Source organism: Peromyscus eremicus, chromosome 11, assembly GCF_949786415.1.
Source record: "Peromyscus eremicus chromosome 11, PerEre_H2_v1, whole genome shotgun sequence".
NCBI lineage: Eukaryota > Metazoa > Chordata > Mammalia > Rodentia > Cricetidae > Peromyscus > Peromyscus eremicus.
This window is the reverse complement of record NC_081427.1, coordinates 17988235-18012405: the sequence shown is the minus strand read 5'-3', so window position 1 is coordinate 18012405 and position 24171 is coordinate 17988235.

Sequence of the window (24171 nt, the reverse complement as noted above, 5' to 3'; positions counted from 1 at the left end):
CATTTGTTTATGCTCTGGGACATTTGTTTAATGATGCAAAGATGTGTTGCATTCTCTTATGTTGCCTTTGTTTAACTCTGTGAAGCTGTGTTACTTTGCCTGTCTAAAACACCTGATTGGTTTAATAAAGCACTGAATGGCCAGTAGCTAGGCAGGAGAAAGGATAGGCAGGGCTGGCAGGCAGGGAGAATAAATAGGAGGAGAAATCTTGGAAGAAGATCAAGGAGCAAGAAAAGAGGGTCCAACCACCCAGCAACACAGTGAGAAATGGAATAAGAAGGAAAGAAAAGATATACAGAAATAGAGAAAGGTAAAAGTCCAGAGACAAAATGTAAACCGTGTAATTTAGGTTAAGAAAACCTGGCTATAAACAAGCCAAGCAAAGGCCCAGCATTCATAAGAAAGAATAAGCACCCATGTGATTTATTTGGGAACTGGGTGGCAGACTCCCCAAAGAGTCAAAAGAATAAGAGTAAAAACCAGCCATCTACACTACTTCAACTGGACATTCAATCTGACGAAAAATGATTCAAAGAGGATGTGAATTTTCCTTACAATACTATAATATCTCTAATAAAACTTCATATGCAACATAAAAATAGATGTGTAAATATAGAAAGAGAATATTCACTAAAGGGGGTTGAAAGACATGAACAAATGGTGAAGATAAGGGCAATATGAAAAATGTATTTCTAAAAAGATATTACTTTGATTACATCGCAAAAGTGTAAGAAAAGTAAGGATGTCAACGGAATCTGTAATGCAATGGGGAGGCATGTGGCCTGAGCAGTGGCTGCAGATTTGAAACAAGGCATGAAAAGGATACTGAACATTAGCCTTATGGGAAAAGCCCATTATGATTGACATTTGGGAAATAAGCTGGGAAGAAGACAGTGATTGGGAAAATGAAAACTGAGCCATGGCTGTTGATAAGTTGCTTGCTTTCCTTAGTAGTGTGCAAGGAATGAGCTTATGATTGACTCAGTCACATTTTAGTTGTCTCTGTAATATTCAGGAGAAGATGTCAGACAGTAGGTATTGACTGGGAAGAAGAGAATGTCGAAATTATAAAGCCATGAAAGAAGAAGAGATATCATAGACTATTTAAAATTTTTACATATGTACATATGCTGTAAAAATCTGACATTTCCATAAAAGAATTCAGAAGTTATAATATAATCACTTATGTGGTCTACAAAAGGAAGAAATATGAATTCAGGAAAGAGGTTTCAAGAAGGGAATTATGAATATTAATTTTAAGGGGGGAAGGCGTTATCCCCAGAATTGCAGAAACCGCTTGAGGGATGAATCTAACTGACTAATAATGGGAGATCTTAAAGTATACACTAGGTGGCAAAGTTGGTTAGGTCTACTGACTCCATTTCCTATAGTGTTGCAATAAAAGGGGGTTGGATTAAATTAAATTCTACAACTAGAAAATTATTAGTACAATCATTTTGGAAAAAGTCTATATAGGTTTATTGGGTAAGGAGTGAAGAGCAATAATTATAGATTCTGTAGGTAATGATTTAACAATCTGGTTTCCCTTTTATAAATTCATAGTCATGTTGATAAAATCATTTTAAAATGAGCCCAGACACTTATGGAGCCTTGCACTAGAAGGGAAGAAAGGAATAAAAGGCAGGTAAGCTGCCAACCTTGACAGCTGCTGAGAAGTGTGATATAGGGAAGAGAAAGAAAGATACAGAAGAATATTTATGACTCTGGAGCTAGGGTCAAAGTTAAGAGATCAGCAATAGAAGTTGGCAAGCAGCCTGCAAAGGTGTCAGGGAGTTTCTTTGGAGAGAATAAAAAGCCCAGGGTTCCAGGGTAAGCATACTTAGTGTTTGGGTTAATTTGTGTAGTGGTATAGAGTGGAAAAATGTAAAGGTACCATGTTTGAGTTATTATTCAAAAAGAAAACATCTTAGCAGTGCTTTGTAAGCAAATGCATAGAAGGCAGTTCTTCTGAGAGGTACAAATTCATTATCTCATTAAAGTAAAAATTATTACCCCCACCATTTTAATATGGTTTTAGGTCCATCAGCTGTCCTCAGGACTGATCCCCTGGCAAGGAATTTGGCTTGCCCGGATGGAGTAGTTCTTAAGAGATGATATAATAACTTATGAAATCTTGGAAAACTCCAGATGGCAGATCTCTACTCAGGTCTTGAGGGAGAACTCTGATTTTGGCCAAGAGGAAGTAACTTCCCATTAGTAAGTCTCAACAAAATCAAGCTACTTCCACCTACCTTCCTTTCAGGTGACTGTGATGCTGCCCTTTAAATTATTGTCACCATGGAAACATTAAGTTGGATCCAAAGCTGGTTATAAGGGAGGGCTCCATCCTCATAGGCCTCCAAGACTGTCATTGCTTATCTAGCTACCTCAAAGTGGCAAAGGTTGAACACAGAATTTTGTCTATGTTGTGGTAGTGATGTTGAGGACATGGTCTATGTAAAATAAGACACATATACAAGCAACAAAACATTTCAAAATGATTTGGGAGTGAGAATTAGTGAAATAGTCTGTGTGAGATATGCTTGCTCAGTGCGTTGAAGATAGCTCCAGATCCAGAGCATCTATTGAGGGCACAGAGAAAAATCTGAATTTGGGAAAGAATGCAGATAGAATGTGAAAAAAATTGATGTATGGTATGTGCTCAGTAGAAATTACAGTGTCTGAAGTAATAAATAATTCTCGAAGATAAGCTTGAATACACCAGAGTAACAGTAGAAAGCATACACAGTTGAGTTATATTAAAAAGAAAAACAATTCAATTTTACATGAATAATTGATGATCTGAATTAATTCACCATCAGTGAGAAGATGGGTCACTGTGTGTATTCAGGCTGAACTTCAGGCTATTAATATATAACCTAAGTTTCACTACCACTCAGATAATGGGCTAAAGGATTTATAATCATTATGTAATCATATATATAAAATACTTATATAATATTATCTCACATACTGGCTATGTTCTTTCTGTCATGGCCAATCAGCTGAGGACATCATAGGGTCCAGGAAATGAGAGGAATGGTTAACAAAGATACAAGACTGGGTTCATTTCAGGAATGAATATGTTTTGTTTTCCCACTGCTGGTTATGCATTGTTTATTTAGCTCCTAGAGACAGCATTGTGAGCAGAACTTGAACAAACAGTTTCTTTTAGCACACTATTGAGTTCTTCCTTCAAGCACTTTCTGGACCTTGTATCCTTTATTGTCCTGGAGGACATTCCTCCTAGGCTTTATCATATCATATTTCCTTGGTCACAGGGTCATATCTGGGTCAGAATTTGAACTTGGAAAAACCAATTGGCACAAACCTGTATCCCAACAGCTTTCTTTCTTTTTTTATTTTTATTATGTACACAGTGCACAGTGTTCTGCTTGCATGTATGCCTGCACGCCAGAAAAGGGCACCAGATCTCATTATAGACGGTTGTGAGCTACCATGTGGTTGCTGGGAATTGAACTCAGAACCTCTGAATAAGCCAGTGCTCTTAACCTCTGAGCCATCTCTCCAGCTCCAGTGGAGCAATTGGTTAGCGCGGTACTTATACGGCAGTACATGCAGACCAACAACTTTCATATGGTCTTCTCTCCTAGATAACTCACTGTTGCATTTTAGTGTATAAGACAATTGATATCAGGGATAATGTCAGGGTCTTAACATTCTTATCAATGTTTTAGTTTCCTTGCAGTAGCTTCAGCACACTGTAATTAAAAGCAATTTGGGATAAGAAAGAATTTGCCTGACTTATGCTGTTATGGAGAACACAGAGCAGGAACTCAAGCAGAGGCTTGGAGTGGAAACTGTGGGGAATTACTTCTTTCTTGCTCACAGATTTGTGTTTAGCTACCCTTCTTATACTGCCCAGGACCATCTGGCTAAGCTTCACACAGTGAACTGGGCCCTTCCTACATCAATTAACAATCAAGACAGCCCCAGGCACACCTGCCAGCCAATCTAATTTGGTCAGTTCCCCAATTTAAACTGCCTTCCTTGGTCACTTTAGCCTGTTAAGCTGACAATTAAGGACACTACCTCTTGTCAAGTTTATGCATAAACATCACTTAAGCCCCTCTTTTCCAACCCCTATCCAAGCATCCTCTGTTTCTGTTCAGGAAAGGGCAGGTCTCCCATGGATATCAACAAAACATGGCATATCAAGTTGCAATAAGACTAAGCACCTCCCCATGTATTAAGACTGGGGAAGGCGACCCGGTATGAGAAGTAGCATCCTAAAAGCAGGTAAGAGAGTGAGAGTCAGCCTCTGCTTCCACTGCTAAGAGTCCCACAAGAGAACCACACTACAAAACATATACACACATATGCAGAGTGCCTAGGGTGACTCTAGGATATGCCCAACTGATAGTTAAAGCTAGTAGGACAATAATGCACTTAAATCAATATTAGTATAAGTGTTCCTTGTAACTAATAGACAATATTGATCAACAAGCAAAAACTTATCAATAACTTCTTGTTGGTATGTAGAGTTCAGTGCTATAGTCATCATAAAAATGACTTGAGTACTGCAAAAGAAACCCACTGTGGTTGTGCCAAGCTCTCTCTTGCTTAGGATTCAATAATCCATGACCCCTTCAAATCAGGCCAGAAATACCATTTTTATTATTCTTATTTATTTATTTATCCCCCTTTCTCTACCTCCTGAGTGCTGAGATTATACACAAGTTCACCTGATGTTGAGGACTGAACCAGAATTCCATGCATGCTTGGCAAGCATCTAATTAAGTGAGATGGGTCCTTGGACCTAATTGTATTTCTTCTTACAGGTAAAGTTTCATTGGATGGTAACCACAACTAGTCATTCAAGTATTAGCAAATGGAATCTCTTTTACACTGTAATGATAGTCGAGTCTTTATGACACACTACATTGTTCACACAGTTGAGGATATTTAGAATTTTTTGCTTTTAAGTTGATTTAGATAATCATTACTGTTATTGGAATAGAGCTTAAGTCTCAGAGATTATCATTCTAATAGTTAACGTTTACATTTATTCATGAAAATTTCTATGAGTTTACTGTTCTATATAGGATAAGGAGCCCTTAACTTGTCTGGTGATTGACTGAAGGTAAATATCACATGTCTAGTCTACAGATTTTGCTCAAGTCCTAACAAACACTATAGCTTCAAAATTTGTTTCTGTTTTTTATTTTTAGCAATTACAAATTAAGTGTTACCATTGTATACTGAACATTAGAATTACTTTAAGACCAAATGGACATGTTTATACTTGATCTTATCAGAAAGGCTTGGAAGAAATTAAATGCATGTGGCTAAAAAGGCAACCAATATATTATTAAGATAAATAGCATTAAATAACAATGTGATAAAATATTAATCTCTATAAAGAATATTTTCTCTCCTCATTTAATTGACCAATAGGTATCAAACATAGCTGATGTTCAAAATTCAAATTGAGAATAGGAATAAAAATTATCCCATATGAATTTTTCTTCCTATCAAGTGTAAATTACCCTAAGTGTATTAGGGATGCTAACACAACACTCCCTCATATGAAATATGAGGTGTACCATCCAATTTCTCACCAACCTTATGCCAAGATAAAGTACTGTCATTTACAAATAATTTTCTCTGGAAAAAAAAATGAATGAAGAAGGAATGCACTTGAGATTGATTACTTGTCTCCAGAAGAATCTGATGCACCTGAAGGTATCTAAGTATACAGGTATCTAAGGTATACAGCAAAATTATATAATGAATAGCTATGTATAATGTAATAAATACTCAAACCATGTGCTATATACCTCTTTAAACCTGGATTAAACAAATCATTATTATTTTAATCCAATTATCTCCACTTGCCAGATATCTCATTATATTATATATATATATATATATATATATATATATATATATATATCAGCTACATATGTATATATTATAACTACATGGTCTTTATAAAATATTAATTAATTTCAGCATTTATAATACAGTGACTAGTGAGTAATTGTGATTTGCATTTATGTGCCATTTTTAACTGAATTCCAAATGTGTTGAGGACCTAAACACTCCTACATAGTCTCTTTTCCCATACTTCATATTTCTTAATCTGCCTTAAGACAATTTGAAAATGTGATAGTCTCTGCATCATTCACAGATTTTTTGATGCAATGCAATATGTACATTTTTAAATTAAGATTTTCTTAGATTTTTCACACTTGCTCACAATGCATACTGACCATCTCACCATGCACTTTCTCCCAACTTCCTTTGAACCTTGTCTATTCTGCCTCCTCTCCACATTTTTTTTCATTTTCATGTTTTTTTTTTTTTAATGACCTCCTGAGATTAACCAGGGCCAACTGTGTAGCTGTGGGATTGGAACTATTTACTAGAGCTTGGTGGGTTCTGTATTAGGTACACAATTAAATGTAATGATTCCCTCTATCCTAAAAATCTATCAGTAACTGAAAGTTCAGCTGTAAAAGAGGGTCCTATAAGTCCCTAACTCTTCAGTGGTATATGTAGCAATAGTTGGTGTGAACTAAAGATTGAAAGAGATGTATGGACACTAGAGAAAGGAATTTCATAGCCCTTCACTTCTTTTTTTTTTTTTTTTTTTTTTTTTTTTGGTTTTTCGAGACAGGGTTTCTCTGTAGCTTTGCGCCTTTCCTGGAGCTCACTTGGTAGCCCAGGCTGGCCTCGAACTCACAGAGATCCGCCTGGCTCTGCCTCCCGAGTGCTGGGATTAAAGGCGTGTGCCACCACCGCCCAGCTTTTTTTTTTTTTTTTTTTTGGTCCTTCACTTTTTCTTATATACTTCCTGCTCACTGTTTGACAATGTTCCCTGAGTCTCAGAGAGAGTGGTGTAATGATTAATGTAAATGACTTGCTTAGACGTGATTCCACAGCCATTGGTTATTCTCTGCATTTTGGACAGCCATGACTGTCTACATTAGTCACTGTTCTTCTCAGGACAGGGTTATTGGATTAATGGTTGGAGCAGGCTTTTTTGTTTGATTAGAGGCATAGATATTTAGAATACAGTTTAATGTCTCCTTGTTAGTAGGTGATTCTGATGCATTACCTACATTCCTTACCAAGAAGAGAAAAATCCACCTTCCACTATGGGTATGTGTGCAGGTATACATACAAAGTGAGCGTATTGTAAACCTGTTGACATTCATATGAATCTACTTTTTGAGACAAGTTCCCTTGCTCACATTTTATAGTTACTTTTCTGTTGCTATGGTAGAACGTCATGACCAAGGCAACTTATAGAAAGAAGTGTTTATCAGGCTTACAGTTCCAGAGGAATAAGAGGCCATCATTGTAGAAAGATGTGGCAATAGGTAGGCATGGCATATAGAGCAGAAGCTGAGATTTCACATCTTCAGTGGCAAACACTAAACATTGAACTGAAAGTAGAGTGAAGCTATTACTTCTCAAAGGCTGTCCTAAGTAACAGACTTCCACCAGCATGTTTACACATCTAAGTCTCCCCCAAACAGTGACATGAATTGAGGACACATGTTCAAATACGCCAGCCTATGGAGGATGTTTCTCATTCAAACAACCACAGGCCTGAAAATCACTAGATAGCCAATGCTCTCTGACCAGTGAACTCCATGAACCTACCTCGATCTGACTCTCCAGTACTGGCATTACTAGCATGTATTACCATGTCTGGTTTTATACATGGGTCTAGGAATTAAATGATGTATTTCTGATTACAAGGCAACTATATTACTTACCAAAATATCTCCCTAAACCCTACTCAGACTCATTTTTAATGAAAGCATTTGTATCTTAGTATTGAGTTAAACACAAACCCCTTCTTATTTACTTATTGATAATCTTATACTTTTATTATTTTAGTATGTAACAACTGGCAAAAACTGTTATTAATTAGTCATTAAGAAAAAATGTATTTTGTGCTGTTGATGATTTATACTGTGGTGGCCATATTTATTTCATTTTGATTATTTTAAAAGATGAAAGACAGTTATTTAATTTTATTTGGGAAACTAACTTTAATAAATTAATATGTATTGATTAATCTTTATAATAATCACAGTTAAAATATTTATAAACTTTATTATCAATTTTGTCAAAACATTGTGTAGGGACTATAAAAAATTCATTGCGTTAGTAGTCAATATAGAATAATTCATTTTCTAAAAACAAGGCCAATCATTTTATTATGGTAGTTGGTAATGATTTGCATATCAAATGAAAATTTAGTATTAGCATTAAAATCAGAAGTGAATTCATAAAAAATATTCACCATACAACATCATTACATTGTATTAGAGGTTTTGGTTAATAAATGATAAATATATATTATGTCTTTGGATTATGGCCAATGATTAACACATAAGTGAGGCTTAAAGCAACAGACCTGTTCTCCACAAATCCTTAAAGTCAGAAGTCTGGAATGCAAGCTGGGCGATGTAAATCTGTGTTATGTTTTCTTGTGTACTCCACACCTTCATTTAGATACTCTGCACCATCAAAACAAACACACACACAGAAGCAAATAAACAAACAAAAGTGTTTTTATAGCCCAAATAACAGAGTTTGGTGGCACATAGCTATAATCTCAACACAAAGTAAATTAGATTTGAGACCACCAACCTGTGCTTGCTACAGAATGAGAGACTTTCTCAAACTAGTTAATCACACAGTCTTTTAGAACTCTAAAATCAGTACCACTGATTTTAAGCAGAAATTGTGAGGGTCATTATTGTACTACAATCCGTCCGAAGAGCTGGGGAAGAATGCATTCCTTGCTTCTTCTAGAGGCTGATATATGCGTTGTTGGTGAGGTCAAAGCACACATTCACTAAAGACAGCATCTTCGTTTCTCTCAGCTTCTTAACCAATGACCTATCCTTTATGTCAAATAACCATCTACTTGTCATTTTTAAATTTTTTTTTATTTTTAATTTTATTTATTTTTCTTCCTCCTCCCACCCCTCAGCCCTCCCCCACAATCCAGCACCAACTCCCACCTCCTCCAAGCCAAGGTCTCCCCTGGGGAGTCAGCCCAATTCCGTAGATTCAGTTGAGGCAGGTCCAGTCCCCTCCTCCCTGCACCAAGGCTGAGCAAAGTGTCCCAGCATAGGCCCCAGGCTCCAAAAAGCCAGCTCATGCACCAAGGACAGGTCCCAGTCCCACTGCGTGGGGGCCTCCCAAACAGTTCAAGATAATCAACTATCTCACTTATCCAGAGGGCCTGATCCAGTTCTATGGGGGCTCCTCAGCGATTGTTTCACAGTTCATGTGTTTCCACCAGTTTGGCTATTTGTCCCTGCGCTTTTTCCAATCATGGTCTCCATACCTCTTGCTCATATAATCCCTCCTCTCTCCCACCAATTGGACTCCTGGAGGTTTGGCCGTGGACCTCTGCAACTGCTTCCATCAGTCACTGGATGAGAGTTCTATCATGACAGTTAGGGTATTTGGCCATCAGATCACCAGAGTAGGTCAGCTTAGGCACTCTCTCGACCATTGCCAGTAGCCTATAGTGGAGATATCTTTGTGGATTTCTGGGAACCTCTCTAGCACTCTGCTTCTTCCTATTCCCATAGGGTTTTCATTTATGATGGTATCTCTTTCCTTGTTCTCCCACTCTGTTCCTGATACAGCTGGGACCTCCCACTCCTCTAAGCTCTCTTTCCCCCCGACCCTTGCCTTCAATTACCCCCACTCACCCCCCCCCCATTTGCAGATCCCATCCACTTCTCTGTCACTGGGCTATCCCTATGTCTCTCCTAGGGTCCTCTTTACTAGGTAGCCTCCCTGGATTTGTGAGTTGCAGTCTGGTTATCCTTTGCTTTATATCTAGTATCCACTTATGAGTGAGTACATACCATGTTTGTCTTTCTGAGTCTGGGTTACCTCACTCAGGATGATATTTTCTAGTTCCATCCATTTGCCTGCAAACCTCATGATGTCATTGTTTTTTTCTGCTGAGTAGTAATCCACTGTGTATATGCACCACATTTTATTTATCCATTCTTCAGTTGAAGGGCATCTAGGTTTTTTTTTCCAGGTTCTGGCTATTACAAATAATGCTGCTATGAACATAGCTGAACATGTGTCTTTGTGGTATGACTGAGCATTCCTTGGGTATATGCTCAAGAGTGGTATAGCTGGGTCTTGAGGGAGATTGATTCCCAACTTTCTAAGAAAGTGCCATATTGATTTCCAAAGTCGCTGTACAAGTTCACATTCCCACCAACAGTGTAGGAGTATTCCCCTTACTCCACATCCTCTCCAGCATAAGGTGTCTTCAGTGTTTTTGATCTTAGCCATTCTGACAGGCATAAGGTGGTATCTCAGAGTTGTTTTGATTTGGCATTTCCCTGATGATTAAGGATGTTGAGCAATTCCTTAAATGTCTTTCAGCCATTTGAGCTTCTTCTGTTGAGAATTCTCTGTTTAGCTCTATAGCCCATTTTTTAATTGGACTGTTGGGTATTTTGATGTTTAATTTCTTGAGTTCTTTATATATTCTGGATATCAGCCCTTTGTCAGATGTGGGGTTGGTGAAGATCTTTTCCCATTCTGTAGGATGCCATTTTGTCTTATTGACTGTGTCCTTTGCCCTACAAAAGCTTCTCAGTTTCAAAAGTTCTCATTTATTAATTGTTTCTTTCAGTGTCTGTGCTACTGGTTTTATATTTAGGAAGTAATCTCCAATGCCATTGGAGATTACTTCCTACATTCTCTTCTATCAGGTTCAGGGTAACTGGATTTATGTTGAGGTCTTTGATCCACTTGGACTTAAGTTTTGTGCACGGTGACAGATACGGATCTATTTGCAGTCTTCTATATGTTGACATCCAGTTATGCCAGTGCCATTTGTTGAAGATGCTTTCTTTTTTCCATTGTACAGTTTTGGCTTCTTTGTCAAAAATCTACTTTTCATTTTTAAGTATATGTATGAAACTATTTTTGGCTTACTGAGATACTCCAGGAAAATCCCACTATGCCAAAATTCCATTTTTAATCTCATCTGAAAAGATTTTCTTGACATGTAAGTAGAAATTTACACAATATATGTATCAGACAAGAAGGTCTTTGAGACAATTCCTTGTATTATAGATCATCATAAACATCGATTCCTATCAACTATAAAACATTATTATAATAAGCAGCACTCTTACAGGCCAATGCCACTATAAAATAGGATGTATTACTAAAGAAACTTTAAAATAAATCCTTGATTAAAAGCAAACAAGGATGTTTTGAGAAATGACCTTGTTTACAGCTGAGACAAAAATACTGTGATTTAATATTAATATTATTTAATATTAATACTACTGTGAGCTTAATGTGGGATATCATATTATACTAGCAGATAAATGCTCAATGAACAAACCAGTATGGTATTAAAAAATGAAATGTAAATGAAAGTGTTCACAAAGACCAAATATGAACTCGTTTGAGCTACAAACTAACCAACACAATATTAATTAGATTACAACTCACAATACTAGATTGAAAACTGAGTTCCCACTGGTACACATAAATCATTGAATAAGTATATAAATTGATGAATGATCAAATAATAAATGAAAGGTCACAAATAGGGAAATATTACTTATAAAAAATTATAAGCTTTTAGCATAGTATTTCTCCCATGAACATGCATAACTTAACCTCTCTTGAGTTCGGAATGTTTATGTGTTTGAACTCAATACAGTATATAATACAAAGGGAGATCCTAAGTAACTTCAAGGTAAAGAACTATGTATTTCTTTTTTCCTTGTGAGCATAGCCTTTAAAGGCTGAGCCATCTCTCTAGCCCGAAGGAACTGTGTTATAAACCACAATTAACACTTAATATCAAAAGCGTAAGTTATGTTGACAAGCTCACTGGTTATAAAGGAATGTGAATGACTCTTAACTTCTAGATCTCGCCCTTCAACACCTCTTCACAGTCTAACCATGAGAAATGCAGGCGATAAATTTCAGGTGAGGCCCATGTTCTATACTGTATAAAATGAACATTACTTTTCAAAATTTTCATGATTACTAAAAGCAAGGAAAGTCTGAAAAATAAACTACATTCACGATAGGAATCTGAGGACACTCAGTGACTAAAGTCTGGTACCCAGGTATGAAAAATTGAAATCAAGAGAAGCATGAAACAATGAATCAGTATTTGCTACTTACAGTGTAGTTATTGCAATCTGTCAGAAGCTGTGGCCAATGTACCTTCATAAGATGTTAATGAAATAGTAGATTCTGATGTTAATGAGATAATAAATTGTCGGGTTCCTATGAACTTCCCATCTTGTCTTGACATGTTTTAATTTAATAGAATTTACAAACACATACATGTTTAAAGGTAGTGGACACTCACATTCTGTGTATGCTTTTTTTCTAGCTCAGGTACCTGACTGGTCCATTTTCTGGGGACTGTAATCAAGTTGGAACTCAATAGAAGTCTGAAGTACTGAGAGGATGGTCGCCTTTTCAAAGGTTGGTGACATATCTTATCCAGAATATGTTCCTTTTAGCTCAAAATAAATACCTCAAAGAACAAATTCCATATAAAGCTTTAAAATATTTATTTCATCTTAAATTGGAATATTAAAGTTTTTATATATTTATAGAAGGTTATCCTAGATTATAAAATCATGAAACTGATGTGATCCTTTCTTTTTCCAAGGAGTCTATTTTATTTCTTTATAACATTTTTCTCACACCTTTTAAATTAATATATAGATTTGAGAAAACCTAGCAGTTTTCTTTTTCTTAAAAAAACAAAACAAAACCCACAAACAAATGGATATCTTTTTTCTACCATCTGTTTTATGATACGTTTTCTACCTTCTCATAATTGGTGACAGTATTTGTGCTCAGTCACATGTGTCTCATGTTGATGGCATGAATGAGAAGGAGCTTTTAAATGAGGATACAGAAAGTAACATACTTTCTCATCTTTATTATTTTTATTATGGCTCAGCGATGTTCAATTGCTGTTTTTGCTGGCAACTCCAGACTGGTTTTCCTTGTGGCCAGCAGGGATCGGCATCCTGATATTTAAACATTTAGTTAACCTTCATGGACACAGCAATTAAACTGCTTCTGTGACACTTCCCGTCTGGTAATGATAGAATCTATTCTTAGGATGTAGTCGAAACAGCCTTGGTATTCTCTGTTCCTCATCAGTGATCAATTAAGATTAACCATTACTGGAGAATTACAGAAAGAAAAGTGTAAAGAGGTAAGGCAGGCACGTCATTAAACTCATGTGCCTCTTTGGATCTTGCTGTAGTATTTGTAAAAAGTCTTCATGCATGCTGGTATTTGATAGGTATAAAACTGAAGACTTTAGTTTTATTATGTCATTTGTGAGATTAACTTATTCAAAGCATGGTGGACTTCAATCTAGTTCTATAACATCAAGTAATTCCAACTGTCGGCTTGAGTAAAAGTTGTGCATTGTTTGGATAAATTTTCCAAATAAAGTTTAAAGTGAAATTAACTGTTTTGTGTTTCAAGGGTGGATCTCTATGTCTCCTTTGGTCATCTATTTTTCTATTAATAATTGTCATCAATATTTAAATTTTTTATTTAGGAAGTAGCTTATCTTGACATTGAAAATCTGACTTCTTGAAAAGATATATCTATTCTTAAATCTTTGATCATGATTGATTTTGGAATAAGATTTTTATTATGTATTATACATATAATAATATAAATGAACATTCCTGTTAATACCTGCCATTGGCAAGTTGCTCTCTTAAAAGCCCATGATTACTTCAATCTAGATACTTCATATGATGTAAAATAAATTTGTTAATATGAAACCTTCTAAAGTAATTATTAATATTTATTTACAGTGATGAAAATCACTCCCAAGGCCTCAGAGAGCTAGACAAGTGTTTTATAACTGACCATCATGCACAGACTAAATTAAAAAAAAATGAATGTATCTTTTTCTCCCAAATTAAAGAAGAGAAATTCAATCTTCTTAAAGGTCTTGTGTTTCTTTCTGTGTCCTAACTGAATTTGTAACAAAGACTAAAAAGAAGTTGGTTTTTTGTATAGGATAATTAAAGGATAATTTAAAGATCTCAACTTGATAAAAGACAAACACAAAGATATAGAGATGTTCAGTCCTCATTAATGAGAATGCATTGCCCACTGTTTAAGATATGGAAAGAGAATACTTTGACATTGATTTCTTCTTAATATTTTCATAAAATTCACCTCTGAATATAGTACTGAAACTAACCTCCTTAGAATCAAATAATGAAATAACGTCTAACAATAATAAAGCTATAGGTATATAAAATTGACCTTATTAATAAGAATGTTGTATTTTATTATTTTAATTTCAAATAGAGAATACTCTCAGGTCCATTTTAGCTCAATAATTTCTTATAATTATTATTGAACAACAGGAGAAATGTTAACTTCTGAAACATGTTACAAAACTCAGTAAACAATTATACTTTGGACTTCTCTGTTACATACATTGACATCTTATAGGTAACCATATTTATTATATAGATTATAACAAAAATGAAAAATAGGGAATTTTGTCTGGCAAACTTTAAGGCATTTAGATATTTATGAAATTAAGTGGATATTCAGTATGGGAAAATTCAGCAGATAAATCTGGAAGAGTAGATGACAGAGAACAGTGGAAGGAATTAGGCTTTGGGGTCCTGTTACACAGAACACAATATTTTGTTGTTGCCGTTTCTTTTTTGAATATAGAAAGAAACACCTGAGCAGGGTTGTACCTGTTCAGGGACAGTAGGGGAATGGGTTCCTAAGATAATTATTTGACAGTATAGTTAGTACATAGAAGTTTCTGACATTTTAGAAGCCCAGGTTTAATTTTTTTCTGTGCACCCTTTCCTACACAAAGTAAAGGAAATTGTTTATATTTGTTTGATAGTAAAGACATTCATTTTTCTCGAGGGATATTTATGTTGTATGAGACTTTAAATAAAATTATTTAGGATTGAGGCTTAGTTGTTTTGGGGGGGATTTTTTTTTTTTAATTTTTGGTGGTGAGGAGACAAACTTGAGGCGAAAATAATGTTTTCAAAATGAGCTCTTGACAGAAAGAGACAAACAGATATAGGAACTATCTTTAGAGAGAGAAAAAATAAGTCCTCAGAGTATTGGTTTGAGTGGCAGGTCCTGACCCTCAGGAAACACCAGCTCTGAGCTGCTGATGAGGTGAAACTCACATGCTGAAGAGACAGAGCAAGCAGCACGACTGCTCAGCTGGAGTGAGGAGGACATTTCTGCTTCCAATGCTCACAGGACTCTGCTGACTTCACCACTGGGGCTCCAAACATGATTCCCAGAACCTTAATTTTAAATGGACTGTTTAAGAAACAAGTAGAGATCCACTTGTAAATTGTTACTACTGTTTTTCCAGCCAGGATTTACTTTGAGTGGTAATTAGCAGATCTAAAGGAAATAAATGGAGAGAATGTCTAATTTGGGGGATTTTCAAAGGTTAATAACTGAGACATGCCTTTTAGGATCTCACAATGGTCTTGTCATTGGGAATTACGATTCATCATCCACATAGATTAACAAGTACTGAAAAGACAAGGAAATGCGGAATCAATTGATTATTTCAACCTGACCTCTTCCAGAGTTTTCATTCAAAAGAAAGATTCTCCCAGTCTTTACCATGACTACAAATTTCCAGAACTGTTAAAGCAAGTTCACTTTGAGAACTATCAGCAGGAGAAATTCTACAAAGATTCTCCCATTTTACACAAATTTTCTTCTTCATTTATTTGTTCAATTTTTAATTTTAAGTGTCATAGGACACAGTGTGGCACTAAAATATTCAAGACTGACAGACCAAGGGTCATTTGCATGGATTTTATTCCATGGAACAATTTTCAATTACTTTTAAATGTCACTGTCTTATGTAAACCTTAAGATGCTATCCTTTCAATAACGATAAAAGACACAGGAATAAAAATGTAGTTTTTGCTTTTCTTGTATCTTTAAAATTGTACCGGTCATATGTTGTGCAGATTTAATATTACATGTCAAGTCACAGTATAGGACATTGCTCTATCACTCTAGTTAGCTAGCATTCCCTCAGTACATAAGCAGTGAGCATAGAGATCCTTTGTTCTAATAAAAAAGTACTGCAGGCGAGATGGAGAGAATGCTCGGTTATGGTCTATGGAACAACAATCCATAATTTACTTTGCAGATGTCTGTGTAATTTAAGCAGCAGGCAGAACAAGCACACAGTTGTAGCTGCTCCAGGGAGAGGATATCAAGAGGCTCATAAATCATGGTGAGGATTAAAAGCCATGAGCATTCATCTTCTTAACCCTGTAATGCAATCTGGAAGCGTCAAGTATCACAACACGCAGAGCAACACCCTTTGTGCAGGGAGAGAAGGTGTCAGCATTGTGAAGACTTCTCTCAATTAGCATTGACCTCCTGATTTACAAGTCAGCGGAACATGATTTTAAAGTTGATTAAAAAGATACCTCCTACATACTAAATTAAATTGAATAAGCAACAAAGTACATTTCTGGGTGATAGAAAACCTACTTAAACCACAGAGAAATGTTAATAATTTGTTAGATTGAATACATTTCTTCCAGAACATTATATAAAAAATTACCTTAAAGCTATCTAATCCCCATAGGTCCTTATGTTGAGACAACAATAACTTTTTTTAACTTCTTTTCATTTTACATATCAACCCCAATGCCCTCTCTCCTCTTCTCTCCCCGCCCCCACCGCATTCCATCCCTCATCCACTCCTTAGAGGGGGTAAGGCCTCCTATGGGGAGTCAACAAAGTCTTACATGAAAATTTGAGGCAGAACCGAGCCCCTCCCTACTGCATCAAGACTGCCTAAGGTATCCCACTACAGGAATGGGCTCCCGAAAGTCAGTTCATGCACCTGGGAGAAGTCCTGACCTCACTACCAGGGGACCCACAAACAGATCAAGCCACACCACTGTTACCCACATTCAGAGGGCCTACAAGGTCTCACACAGGTTCCACAGCTCTCATTCCAGAGTCCGTGAGCTCTTACTAGCTCCAGTCAGCTGTCTGTGGTTATCCCTGTCATGCTCTTGACCCTCCTTGCTCATATGATCTCTCCTCCCTTTCTTCAACTAGACTCCAGGAGCTCAGCCTAATGCTTGGCTGTGGATCACTGCATCTACTTCCATCAGTTATTGGATGTAGGTTCTATGATGACAATTAGAGTAGTCACTAATCTGATTACAGGGGAAGGCCAGCTTAGGTACCCTCTCCACTATTGCTAGGAGTCTTAGCTGGAATCATCCTTGTGGATTCCTGGGAATTTCCCTAGCACCAGGTTTCTCCCTAACCATCATGTCTTCCTCTATCAAGGTATCTCTTTCATTGTTCTCCTTCTCTGCCCCACCCCCCACAACTCGGCCATCATGAACCCTCATGTTCCCATCCCCCATCCCCTCCCTTCTACTCCCCCCTCCCAGTTTACCCAGGAGATCTTAACAATTTCTTCTTCCTGGGACCCTCCATGCCTGTCTCTCTTAGGGTCCTCCTTTTACCTAGCTTCTCTGGGACAACAGAATTTTTTAAGTAATGAAATTTCATGAGGAAATTCTAACTCAAGAGTACTCCATGGTTGGTGATTCAGGCAGCTGGTTCTCTCCTATAACATTTAGTAAATAAATGATCTGTTACTAATTGTTTATATTTGAAAAATTATTCTAATCAAATGTCTTTGGAAGCAAATGAGTAAATTCTTCACAGTGGGGAAGTTTCATTTTGTTCTGAGGGTAAAAACCTTAATCAAATTTGAAAGGTTTGAAAAATAATAGTTTGTTAATTTTTCTGGAATTCTTTCAAATCAAGTTCATGATACAATTAACATCCTAGTTATATAAAAACACAAAGATAGGCCAAAAAAATAATGTGATCACTATTGAATGAGAATTTTGAAACTATTTGGCAATGTATGTGGAATTTTTTTCCCTAGCAAAGAGCAAATGTCCCTTGGCCATGATTCCGTATGCTAATATGTACCTATTGTAGTGAGAGGTAAATAATCATGACTGACAGATATTTTTCTATATATATTTGACCTGATTTATTTTATGTTTATAACTTAAAATGGCTTGGTCTTGCTTTCAGAAAATCATACAGCCCTTTCTTCGATAACAGAATGAATAAAATGCCAGATACATTCATTTGGGTGACATCCACACTCTGTATAAGGTATTCAACTATTAAACTGCCCATGCCAGACCCTAATAATGATCCATTTTGAGGGAAGAAGGCTAAATTCTAGCACTTTGTACATTTTTGCTGCTACTTTTCCTTTCTGTGGGATGATGATTAAGCGTTCTTAAGTTGATAAAAGCCCAAACTATTATGTTGCTGGCCTTGTACATATTTGTGTCTTTATATTTTCTGACAAGAACATATTTATTAGTTACTATTCTAGAGAGATAAGGGGCAAAATAAAGCAAGACTGGATATTAAGGAAAAATAAATAAATTTATGGTTTATATTTGGATTAAGAATAGAGAAAATGACTTCTTAGCTGCGTCTGTCATTTAATTGTAAGCATTAAGCCACAGGATCTTCTTATAAATAATAGATTCCCATTATAAAGAGAAAGTATTTATCTCCATGGCCACATTTAAATAATTCTTGTACAGGCATAAATAATTACCTTTATTTAATCATTTTACCATATATACATATATTAAAACATTATGTTATACCTCATTAATATCATTCATAAACTTAAGCTAAATTAACAGTTGAACAATGAAAGTGCAGGAGAGATAATCTTTATTTAAATATATTGATCATCATTTTCCCCTATATTGGTATTATTTCTCTTATTCTTTAAATTTTCACAAAAGCATACAATGTGTCTTGATCCCAGCCATTTTTACATTTTCTCCAGCAACACTCCTAGGAACCTTCATAATGGGTTGGGGATTTAGCTCAGTGGTAGAGTGCTTGCCTAGCAAGTGCAAGGCCCTGGGTTCGATCCTCAGCTCAAAAAAAAAAAAAAAAAAAAAAAGGATCCTCCATAACATTATCATCATTTTTAAAAGTTCCTTTATAATTTGAATGTTTCAGTGAAATTAGTGACATACCAGCAAATAATAACCTCTCCTCGATAATTTCTTACTATTTTTCTTCTGTTCTACAGAAAACATCCACACTCATGACAATGTACAGTTAATTGCATGTAAATAGATTAATTTACTCGAGTATTTTTATTGTAGTCTTTATATTAGCTGTGGCATAGATTATTTTCTGAGTTATGAATAAATTATTTAGGACTATTAACCATTCCAATACATGATATATATGTACATATAGTATATAGACTTAACAGATTGTAATTGGGAATACATATGTATCTACAAATAGACATGCATGTAAAAAGAATTGATGAAAAAAGACCAATTTGAAGGAGCGTGGGAAGGAGTATATCAGAGGGCTTGGAGAGAGAAAATGGAAAGGATAAACATTATAATTAAAATACAATCTCAAAATAAACAAGAAAGTGAATACAAATGCCATATTTGACAATAAAATATTTTATAGATTAAATATTATTGAAAATACCTTACAGAAAAATGTGTCTGTACTGCCAGGAGAGTTTTGTAGCTTCAGAAGTGAAGAAAAATAGTATAGTAGTTTTCAAACTGTGAAAATATATTTAGATGATAACTTTCTAATAAAATAACTTTGAAAATAGTTTAAAAGGTATCTTGGTTTGCTTTCTATTGCTATGATAAAACACCAAAAGCAATTTGGGAAGGGATGGTTTATTTGGCTTACATACCATATTCATAATCCATAGTTGAGGGAATCTAAGGCAGGAATTCAAGTAGGGCAGGATCTGGAAAAAGGAACTGTAGCAGAGATCATGAAGGATCTGTTTGCTTTCTTTCTTTTCTTTGCCTTTTTTTTTTTTTTTTTTTTGTTTTTTGTTTTTTGAGACCAGGTTTCTCTGTGTATTTTTGGTGCCTCTCCTGGATCTCAACTCTGTAGACCAGGCTGGCCTCGAACTCACAGAGATCCGCCTGGCTCTGCCTCCTGAGTGCTGGGATTAAAGGCATGTGCCACCACCACCCGGCTCTGATTGCTTTCTTACACATACAAGCTACAGTGATGGTGTTGCCCATAGCTGACTGTCATCCCACATCAATCATCAATCAAAAAACTGTCCCACAAGCTTGCCAACAGATTGGCCTGGTGGTGGCTTTTCTTCAATACAAATGGGAAAACGAGAAAGCTAAGACTATCAGAGTACAAATTCCAAAAGGAAATAGAATTTTGGGTCATCAGTATATGACACCTTTGATGTACACTATGGTGATATTTTATTTGTGCTGAAATGTGGTGATATTTTATTTGTATGTTAATAAATAAAGGTTGCCTGGAAATCTGAGGACATAGCCAGCCTTAAACATAGAAGTGGTGGCACATGCCCTTAATCCGATCACATGGCAAACTGAGTCTCTGTGTGTTCAAGGACACACTAGGGAACAACCACGCATGGTGACACATGCCCTTAATCCCAGTACCAACTATAGAGACCTGGAGGTCTATACAGATAGGCAGTGACAAGGAAGTGAGGTAGCTGGGCTAAGAGCCAATGAGAGGGCAGAACAGCAAGGCAATAAAGGCGCAGGTTAGATAGGAAGAAGCTGGTTCTCTTGGGAAGCTACGGTGCCATGGTGAGCTAAAGTTACCTGGCAGCTCTCACTAATTCTCTGATCGCTATGGCTTTCACCCCTGTATTTGGCTCTATATTTCTTATTTAATAAGAATGTATAGAAATTTGTCTACAATACACAGAGGCTAGCAAGCAGACCAAGGTGCTGAGGTTAGGAGAGAATAGAGAGGTGATGAGGTCTCATGGACAGTGGGACTTTTCAGAGGAGTATAGGGGCCTTCTTTGTTTTTTTTGTTTTGTTTTGTTTTGTTTTTACTAAATATGGAAATCATTAAAAGGACTCCATTAGTCAGGAACCATTTAACTCCTGTTAATTCCAATGCAGAGAAACGGGTGGATGAGAAAAATTCTTCTTAAGGGATTTTCAAGCAGGCAGGTGAGATATGAAACTAGCTACAAACTAGGAGAAGTCTGATGATCAAAAGCCAGGAAACTAAGATGAGACAGTCTGATGCTGATAATGGTGGGCTGTAAAGATGTTCGGAGAAGTGGCAGCGTGCTTCTGTTACAAAGCTGAGTGTGTAAAATCTGCTTTGCCTTTAAACATATAAGAAAAAATGTTGACTAGACACTGAGTCATAGTCATATACAACTCAAGGGTGAATTCTTTCCGGTATATAACTTTTCCGGCATTTAATTGGCTTTAATTCATTTATTTCTCAAACAATATTCTGTATATGTCACACACTATTCAGCTTTTCACAGGTATTAATTCATTAAACAAATCCTCCCAGGGCTGGTGTGAGATAGGCATTATTAATATTGTACTCACTTGCAGATCTGAAAGGGGAACCCGAGGGGATACAGGAACATTATCTCTAAGATCACCCACCTGGGAAGTGGCAGAATGGACAGAGGTCCAGACACGATGCTAGAATCTGAGCAGTATGTCACATGGTTTTGTTACAAAGGGAACTTCAACAGACAAGGCTCTGAGGCATCCTTCTGGAAAGGTCAGCGAGATTAGAAGGGAGGAAAATAGGCCAAAGAAAGTGGTCAGCGAAGGAGAACGCGTTAGAAGGGTGAAATGAAATTCAGCGGGGATTGTTTCATCTAGGTTGAGTGCTGTTGAGGGTAGAAAGAGATCGGGCAGAAAAACAGTCAGCGTAGACTTGGCTGTTTATATCGACAAGAGCAGTGATGATACAATAGTGAGGATAAATTGGATGAGAAATCGGTGGGTGGGCTTAACTGACACCAATGCATAAGCTTGTAAGCAATTTCTGGAAAGATGCACTTGCGTCATGTGCAACATTTTAAAGTAAATCATGGTATAACTACTCATAGCTCAAAATTTATCCACCCATCTCCAAATTTGAACACACATTTCGATGACTGAGGAGAGATCACCCTAACATGGTTCTCAGTGCAAACTCTATCGCAGTCTTTCATCACTTTCTCTAGAGCATAACCATTGGATTTGGGGGATTACAAATTTTTATCAGCAAAATTAGAAAGAAATCTGCACCAGGAGAAAGAATACGGCCCTTTGAATCAACTAAGCAAGGTTCATATGGGCTCACAGGGACTGAAGTGGGAAGCATGATGCCTCCACAGGTCTGTAACAGGTCCTCTGTGTGTATGTTATGGCTCTTAGCTTAGTGTTCTTGAAGGACTCTGAACAGTGGGGGTGGGTGTATCACTGACTCTTCTGCCTGCTCTTGGGATTCTTTTCCTTCTGGGTTGCCTTGTCCAGCCTAGATAGGAGGGCTTTTGACTTGTCTTATTATATCTTGTTTTGTCATATTTTGCTGTTGTCTCTTGGATCCCTGCTCTTTTCTGGAGAGGAAATAGGTAGAGTGGATCTGGGGGTGAAGGGAGGTGGGGAGGACCTGGCAGGAGTTGAGGGATGGGAAACTGTCAGGATGTATTGTATAAGAGAAGAATCTATTTTCAATTTAAAAAAAAAGAAATCTGTAATTTACTGTTAGTGAATCACTAATTTACTTTTAGACACGTAGCATATTCTACAACAGGCCTTATGGAGTTTCATCAATGCAGCAGTCAGGTTTTACTCCGGTCACTGAACATAAGCACAGATTTTGCTGGGTTACCTATACTCCTATTCCACTTAGACAATTTTCAGTAGTGTAACTTGGGGCCCATACCTTGCCTCTCCTCCTTTATTCACAATGTAAAACACTGTAGTTCTGCAAATAGCATGCATCCTATAGGATTATAGAGCTAATCTTTTCTGCATTCAGTTTGTTTATGTCTGTTTCTGTTTGTGCATGCGAGTGCCATCCACATAGAGGCCAGAAGGGTGTGTTGGATCTACTGAGACTGAAGGGATAGGTAGTTTTGAGCTCCTCATTGTGGGTCTTGGAACCAAATTCACGTTCCCACCAAGAATGATACATGGTCTGAACCACTGAGCAAACTCTTCAGCCCCTGTACTTCCCATTTTTAAATATGTAGTGGAACACTTGGTCTTTGGTGGACTAGTTCACATACTTTTTAATAAAGCAGAGATGGTTTTCTCTGGGTTTTGTCAGCAATGAAGTGCTGTCCTCTTCTACGTAACCATTTCTGAGCATCAACAGACCTCCTGGCACTTCGAATCAGCTGAGACTAATTGCAGACATGTATGAGTTGCATATTCAGATTATAATTATTTTCATAGGTTCCATTATTATACCTTCAATGGAACTTAAGTTTGTACCTTCTTCATAGCTGCCTCATTATTCTATTAATGAAATGTCTGAAATGATCAATTTCCTGACATAAATTCATGTTCCTATGTAATATGATACATATGCATATATCCAAAGTTGTTATATATTTTTCACATTCATATTTCATTAAAGTCATCACTCCTTTATAGAAGATGCTACCTAAACTGGGAAGATATGAGATTTCTGGATATAACAAATCATTTCCTCAAACACATTTAGCTATCTTTCCTAGTAATTGAATTATATTTTTGAAAATCTTATCATTTTCTCTCTTTTAACTACTAACGTTCCACACCTGCATATCTAACTAAGACAAGTGATGTTCAGAGCTTTACTCATCACTTTTAATGGATATTTCTGTGAAGAGTGATATTCTCCTTCAAAGTTTTTGCTATATTGGAGAGACAGATGGATAAATTTATTCCTTAAGCATGATTTTCGTTCTGTTTCTTTTCATGTTCTTAGAAATCTCTTCTCTTGCCTCAAGGGATGCCTGTCTTCTAAGCACAATTTGAAACTAGACAGAAAGCATATGTCCTATGCAAGCCTTAGGTCTGTCAGTAGCAGAAAAAATAGAGACCTGCTTCTTCAGGCAAAAGGAACTTGTTATTCTTGTACCTGGTGTTCATTTAACAGTGCAAAGGGGCTGCGCTGTGATCTTTTGACACTTAGATTATCACCTCCCTTTCTTTCAAAGTGATAAAGATATTCTTAAAGGGAGTATTGGTTCATGACACACATTTTTTCAGTCTTATCACAGAGTGCTCT